At 39.8% G+C, this 6,902-nt stretch overlaps 1 pseudogene across 1 annotated transcript; it reads left to right on the top strand.

The window, feature by feature from the left end:
- The first annotated feature begins 1,429 nt into the window (after nucleotides 1–1,429).
- Nucleotides 1,430–3,553, top strand: LOC308423426 (Y-box-binding protein 1-like; annotated as a pseudogene). Its single transcript has 2 exons — nucleotides 1,430–1,462; nucleotides 2,793–3,553. The product of its transcript is annotated as a Y-box-binding protein 1-like (transcript).
- Nucleotides 3,554–6,902: the final 3,349 nt, after the last annotated feature.

Here is a 6,902-nt window from a genome sequence, read left to right as displayed (position 1 = left end):
CAAATCTCAGATCCTTCTTTTTTTTCCTCGAGAACTCTTTTTTAAAATTAACAAATGATTACAGTGAGAAAGTTATCGACAAACAAAACAGTGATTTATCAGAAAACAAACCCCAATGACTTGCAGATCCTGTCATTTTTTTTTATAATAGGCTCTTTGAAGATTTGCCATTCTGAACAATGTTCCCCTCATGCTATGCTTTTTTTTTTTTCACAATTTTTCTCCAAGTAATAAAACATGGCAAAAACTTTTCAATGTAATGTAACCCTCTTTCCTTTTTTTTCTGTATTTCTTGCATATGCTCATAGGCACAGGTATGCTAAGCAGGTGTTACATGCTGAATTCTAATGAGAACTATTTTGAAGTAAGAGCGTTGTTTGTAAGCATTATCGTAGATTTCTTGGGTTGCCAGGTTTCATCTGTAAGTGTTGCGTGCCAGGCAAGTTTTCAAGTTCACATCTATAACCATCCTATAGAGCACACACTGCAGAACCCACATCACCCTCTGGTTCCCATCTCAGGAAGCCAAGCAGGGTTAAAAATATTTCACTCAGAGGAATGTTAGCTGTGGAGTCAGTCTACACAGAGTTCTGCCATCTCTCCTCAATCCTTACGAGTTGTGAAAGGGACGAATGTTGGGGAGCTGGGAGAGGACAACTGGGGGTTCATGGCCACTGTCCCTGAAGTCTGTTAATTTGCAGATGGTCTCTGCAGGTTGGAGGAAGGTCAACTGCCCTTGTAGCTACTTTTAGCAGTCACAGTAAAGCCTCTGGATAAACAGATAGAGCTAGGCATAAATAGAATCACCATTCTTGGAAGAGTCAAGTTAGCTGATCAACTGGGTCAGCTTCTGCCTTTCCATATGGAAGTCAGAAAACACTAGTCAATTTGACCGAGAGTTAGGGACCAAAATTTAATATGCCTTTTCCAAAGTATTTACCAGCAAACAACACAAATTTTGTAGGTGCAATCTACCCCTCACCATCTGTGTCCACCTTCTCTGAGCAGCCTCTGAAGACATCTTGTTTACCTACACCAAGTCTACTTCCAGTCTGCTTCTGGGCACACACTATTAGGATCTGTCCCTAACAACCAATAGGCATCACTTGTGTTGGTTGAAATTGGTGTTTTCCTATTGAGCTTGGCTGTCTTGTCGACATGTGGTATCTTATGAGATTATTATATATATGTATGCATTTAATCAGTCGCTAAAAGAGATCTGCAGAACATTTGGGGGAAAGGGGATTGATAGAATGAAAAGACTTATAAAATACAATATTTACCTTAAGGAAACTTTTAATATCAGGTATAAAAATGACTGTGGTCAAAGATAAATTTGCATAGTGCATAGAATGACCCATCAGAACAAAGAGCTATGATAAACTACAGCAGTCCGAAGAACTCCCTCTAAGGTCTGCAGATGTGAGGGATGGGTGTAGAGAAAGGATTTGGATGGACTGGAGTAAGAATAGAGATTGGTGGTGGTGTCATCTCACACACCCACAAATCTCTGATTGGGGAGAAACGACAACAGAAGACTGTCTAAGGATGCCCAGAATCCTTATTATCTCTAAATATTCTTAACAGCTGTCCAGTGTGGGTGATTCTCAGTGGTCTGTATCTCTGTGAAAAACACACTTTTGCCTTTTTGTAATTCTATTTCAGCAAGTTGGTGGCTTAATTAGCCTTCCAAACAACCAAATTTTTGCATTTGAGTCTTAACCATACATAAGTGTTACTGTGGTTTCAAAGAAGCTATTGATTCTGAAGTAGTGGGTTTTGATTAAGTTGACTGTTTTTTTTTAAACTGTTTTGATTTTAATTGTTATACAGAAGTTATAGTGACAAACATTTGCTTTTGTACAGACATTATTTCCACTTAAGTGGATACGCTAACTAAAGGTCATACCTCACACTTAGAGAGAGAGACTGAAGGAAAGACTATTTAGAGACTGTTCCTGGGATCCATCCCATATACAGACACCAAACCCAGAAGGAGATGGGGGTATGGGGGATGGATTGTGTATGTAGGGGGGGTGACTGGGAGGGGGCAATGAGCAGGAAGTAACGTAAATAAATTAAAAAATAATGAAAGCACTGGTCTTTTAGGCACAGCACAGTGCATGAGAATTGGATATTGTGTGTTCATTGCCCTCAAGATTCTGGGACTAAATACCAGGCAGAAACAGACAGACACATGAGCGAAAGCTGCTTTTATATTCTTAAGGTTTTGTTAGGCACCAATATATGGAGACATTGCACTAGATTCTCATTTTCTTTACTGGTTCCTATACATTCACGATTTGCCTTACCATTTATTCAAGGCCTGTGAAAGCCCTTCCCTGGAGGCTCCCCTCCCTGATTTTTATTAATTTGTTTGTGTGTTTTCCTTTGAGAGTAACACCTACCTGTGTTGGTATCGTTTTTTCAGTTACTTGGCTTATAATCACTGAAGTTGATCCTTGGTCAGCAGCCATTTATGGTGATCAGTATTTGTTCTATGTATTATAAATTATGTGTGCATAGATTAATAGCTATTTATGCTATCCAGGTAGACTTTTCTAACTTAATCTGGATATCCTAATTGTCTACCAAATTGTCCCTAGGGAAATGAGCATATTAAAGATGAATGGATACCTCAGTGTGTCTGCCCGATTCAGCAGAACAGCCACACAGGCAGATGCTTTTAAATTTTGTTTTGGAACAGGATTCTCTTGGTCATCTTCCTCAGAAGTGAAGGACTCCTTTGTGGAGTTCCCAGGTCCCAGTAAAGGCCTCTGTTTCTTCAGTAGAATGGGTACAGTTTCATCAACAGGAATGACACCAAGGAAGACGCATTTGTACACCAGACTGTCATAAAGAAGAATAACCCCAGGAATTATCTTTACAGTGCAGAAGATGGAGAGACTGTGGAGTTTGATGTTGTGAAGGAGAAAAGGGTCAGAGGCAGCAAATGTTACAGGCCCTGTAGGAGTTCGAGGTTAAGGCAGTAAATGTGTAGCAGACTGTCACCATTATAGATGCCATCCATGTTGCTGAGGTTTTTCACGCAGTTACCAACCAGATTATCTGAACAGTGAGGGTGGGGGAAAAAATGAAGGATCAGAAAGTGCTCCTGAAGGCCAGGTCAAACAACGCTGTTCCTATCGAAGGCGAAGGTTCTCAACTTACTACATGCTGAGACCCTATGTGCTCCACCACAGTATTCCAACCCCCCTGTGCTAGAAGTGATGGAGGGTGCTGACAACCAGGGTGCAGGAGAGCAAGGTAGACCAGTGAGACAGAATATGGACGGGGTTACAGACCACGATTCTGCAGGGGCCCTCTTCACCAAAGACAGCCTAGAGAGCACGGCAATGAAAAAGACAAAGAAAATCAAGGAGATGAGATTCAAGGTCAGCAGCCAATTCAACGTTGGTCTCGCTGCAACTTCATTTACTGAGACAGATGCCTAGAGAACCCTAAACCACAAGATGGCAAAGAGACAGAAACAATAGATCCACCCGCTGAGAATTGGTCCACTCCCAAGGCTGAGCAGGGCGGGGCTGGGTAAATGCCAGTTTACCATCTTTACCATCATCCAGTCTGGTCATCCAACAAGAAGAAATGAATGTAGGATTCTAGCAATAAGAAATCAACAAAGATTGGAGATCAAGACCTTAAGTGCTTGCTTTTTGCCCGTTGACCAGATACACTAGAATTATCTGCATTATCTATTCAGCATGGGGTTTTTAGAATTTTTACCTAATGATGTCTCTTTTTGGTAATGACAAATGTGTTTTATGAGAAAAAAGGCCTGCTTTTTCTTAATACACCATTAACAGGTTTTTAAATTGTTTCATATCTGGTCAAGTTGAGATTTTTAAGAACTGCATTTTTAATTTGTAATAAAGTTTACCACTTGATTTGTTTTTCCAAAAAAGTTGGGCTGGAGAGATGGCTCAGCAGTTAACAGCATGACTGCTCATCCAGAGGTCCTGAGTTCAATTCCCAGCAACCACATGGTGACTCACAACCACCTGTAATAAGATCTGATGCCCTCTTCTGGTGTGTCTGAAGACAGCGACAGTGTACTCATAAATAAATAAATAAGTAAATCTTTAAAATAAATAAATCTTTAAAAAAAAGTACTCAAAGACCAAAAAAGTCAACAATCTGCAAGCACCTGTTAATAAAGGTCTAAATAATAACAAACAAAGAATTTTCTGGGTTTTTTATGGTTTGTTTTATAGGGACTCATCTGATTTGTTAACTGATAGGTGTCTTGGGAACAAAGGTGTAGTTTATTCATTTTGAAAGTATCCAGCACTAGCATTTGTGTTATAAACATTGAGAAGTTGTCTTCTGAATGAGGGTTGGAAAATGGGCTGGAGTAAGGTCTTTAAGGGACACTGAGTCTCTGAAAAGCTACCCAGCGGAGTCAGAAGAGACAGAGTTGCTGGAAAAGGAGTGACATTCAATGTCTGTGAACTTTTTTTTTTTAACTAAACAGTAAGTGTTAATGGTTTTGCTGAGCATGGCATTTGCATGCTAATAAAGGTGTAGGAAGTTATACTTGACCAAGCTACAAAACACACATTTGTGAGCACACCTTTATTATAAAGGATTTGATATAACTTTATAAAGTTTCTAACTCTTAAAACACACACACATATATTAGAAGGATAATAGTAGCTTTTAAGAAATCAAATACTTCAAGTTCATGATGAATGCTTTACATTACTTTTGAAAATAAAAATTTGTCAATTAACTTATGTGTATGGCTATTTTACTTGATGTCTGTCTATGTATCAAATGGGTCTCTAATACCTGTGAAGGTCAGAAGCAGGCACCTGATCCCCTGGGAGTGATCTTGTATATGATTGTGAGATATCTCGTAAGTGCTAATAGAAACTGAGTCCTCCTCTAGTGGGCTCAGAGACCAGGGACTCTGGTCTGATGTAGGTCATCTGTATATATGCTATTGCTGTGTAGCTTTGTATTCTTGAGGGAATTCCTAACAGTAGGACTGAGCTGTCTCTGACTCCTTTGATTGCCTTTGGGACCCTTTTCCTCCTACTGAGTTTCTGTATACAGCCTTGGTGTGAAAATATGTGCCTTGTTTTACTGTAGCCTTTTCTGTCATATTTAGTTAATGTCCATGGCAGGTCTGCTCTTTTCTGAGGAAAGAGGATGGGGAATGAGGGGAGGGGAGGCAGGGCTTGAGACTGGGCAGGAGAGGAGAGGAAACTATGGTCAGATGTAATATGTGAAAGAACATATAAATATGGGAGAGAAATAACAGAGAAAAAGAAAACAAGAAGGAAAGAAAGGAAGAAAGAAAGAAAAAAAGAAGGAAGGATGGAAACTGAGTCCTCTCCAAGAGCCATCAATGTTCTTAACTGCTGAGCCATCATTGGAGCTCCTGTATTCCTTTTTCTGTTGTTCTCTATAGATCTCATCAACTAGTAACACCAGCAGGCAGCCTGGGAGATAAAGACCTCTAGTGTGGCCTAACATTTGGGTTAGTGAAGACGGGTTATTTTGAGTGTAGAAGGGATAGTCTATTGGGCAGGAAATACATCCCCTTACTGACTACAGGGATAAGTACAGAGATGGTGTAATACATCAAAACGAGGCTCATGCTCTCAGCTTCTTACTACATCAAGAGTAAACCTTGGTGCAGTGAGGTTTTGATGCCATTAAAGGGGACTGTGTGTGTTCCTTGATGGCTTACACTAGAGACAACAGGCAGTGCTCTCTGAGCTCTTCCCACCATTACAAGTTGATCTTGTCCTAGCATACCGTGAGTCTACTGGAGTCACAACCTAGTCCTTCCTGTGTCAGGAGCTCAAAGAAAACAGAAAAGAAGCTGTGTTATCTGTGCCCTATCCAACCAGGAGAAGAAGCTTGTCACATCTGAGGATGCTGAGTTTACATCAGGTGAGTCTGAGGAATTAAGGCTATTCATTTCAGCAGTGGGAAAGAATTTGAAAAGATATTTCTCCAAAGAAAACACAAAAATAAGCAACAAGTATATAAGATGTTCAATATTACCCACAGTAAGGGAACATGAGCCACCAACCACAAGATAGCTCTTTATGTCCTCACCACACCCAGTGTATATCAAAACCTCCAGGGCTCTGTAAATGCTGAGTGAGAATATAGAAAAGTTGGAACTCTTGGGCACTGTTGGGGTCAATGTGGTATGCGATGGGAAGGAAGCAGTATAGTGGTCTTTAAAAACTAACATCACGTTGTCAGCAATTTGCACATCTCTAGTTATGACCTAATAATTGAAATTAGGATCTTTAAGATGCTTTTATTGCTAAATTTAAAGCAATATTATTTTCCATAACTAAAATGTAAAGGCAACAAGTCCATCATCAGCCAAAAAGAAAAGAAAAAGTGACACATACATGTGATGAAATATCATCTAGTCTTAAAAATGAAGGAAATTATGACATATGTTATGACATAGGTGAGACTGGGGGACATTGTATTAAGCAAAACAGTCGAGTCTCAGAAAGACAATCACTGTGTGATTCCACTTGGAGATATTTAGCCAAAGTCAAAAAGTTCAAAAATGACCAACTACTTCAGGCCAAGAGGGATGAAGAGGCTTCTTATTGATGACTGAAATGTCAGTTTTATAAGGAGAAAGGGAGTAGATGATGTGGCTCTGTGGATAAAGGCTTTTGTACCTGATGACATAAGTTTGATTCCTGAGTCCTACCGGGTCGAAGGAGAGAACTGATCCCCAAAAGTTGTCCTCTGGCCTCCAACATTGAGACATGATTTCACTCACATGCACATATATGCACACATATGCATTTGCATGTATACACAAGTGAATGTAATACCATTTAAAATGTAGAAATAGGTATACAGCACAATTTTGCAGCACTGAATGAAGATGCTCC

This window comes from Micromys minutus, assembly GCF_963924665.1.
Source record: "Micromys minutus genome assembly, chromosome: 8".
Classification (NCBI taxonomy): Eukaryota; Metazoa; Chordata; class Mammalia; order Rodentia; family Muridae; genus Micromys; species Micromys minutus.
This window is presented reverse-complemented; position numbering and strand designations above follow the sequence as displayed.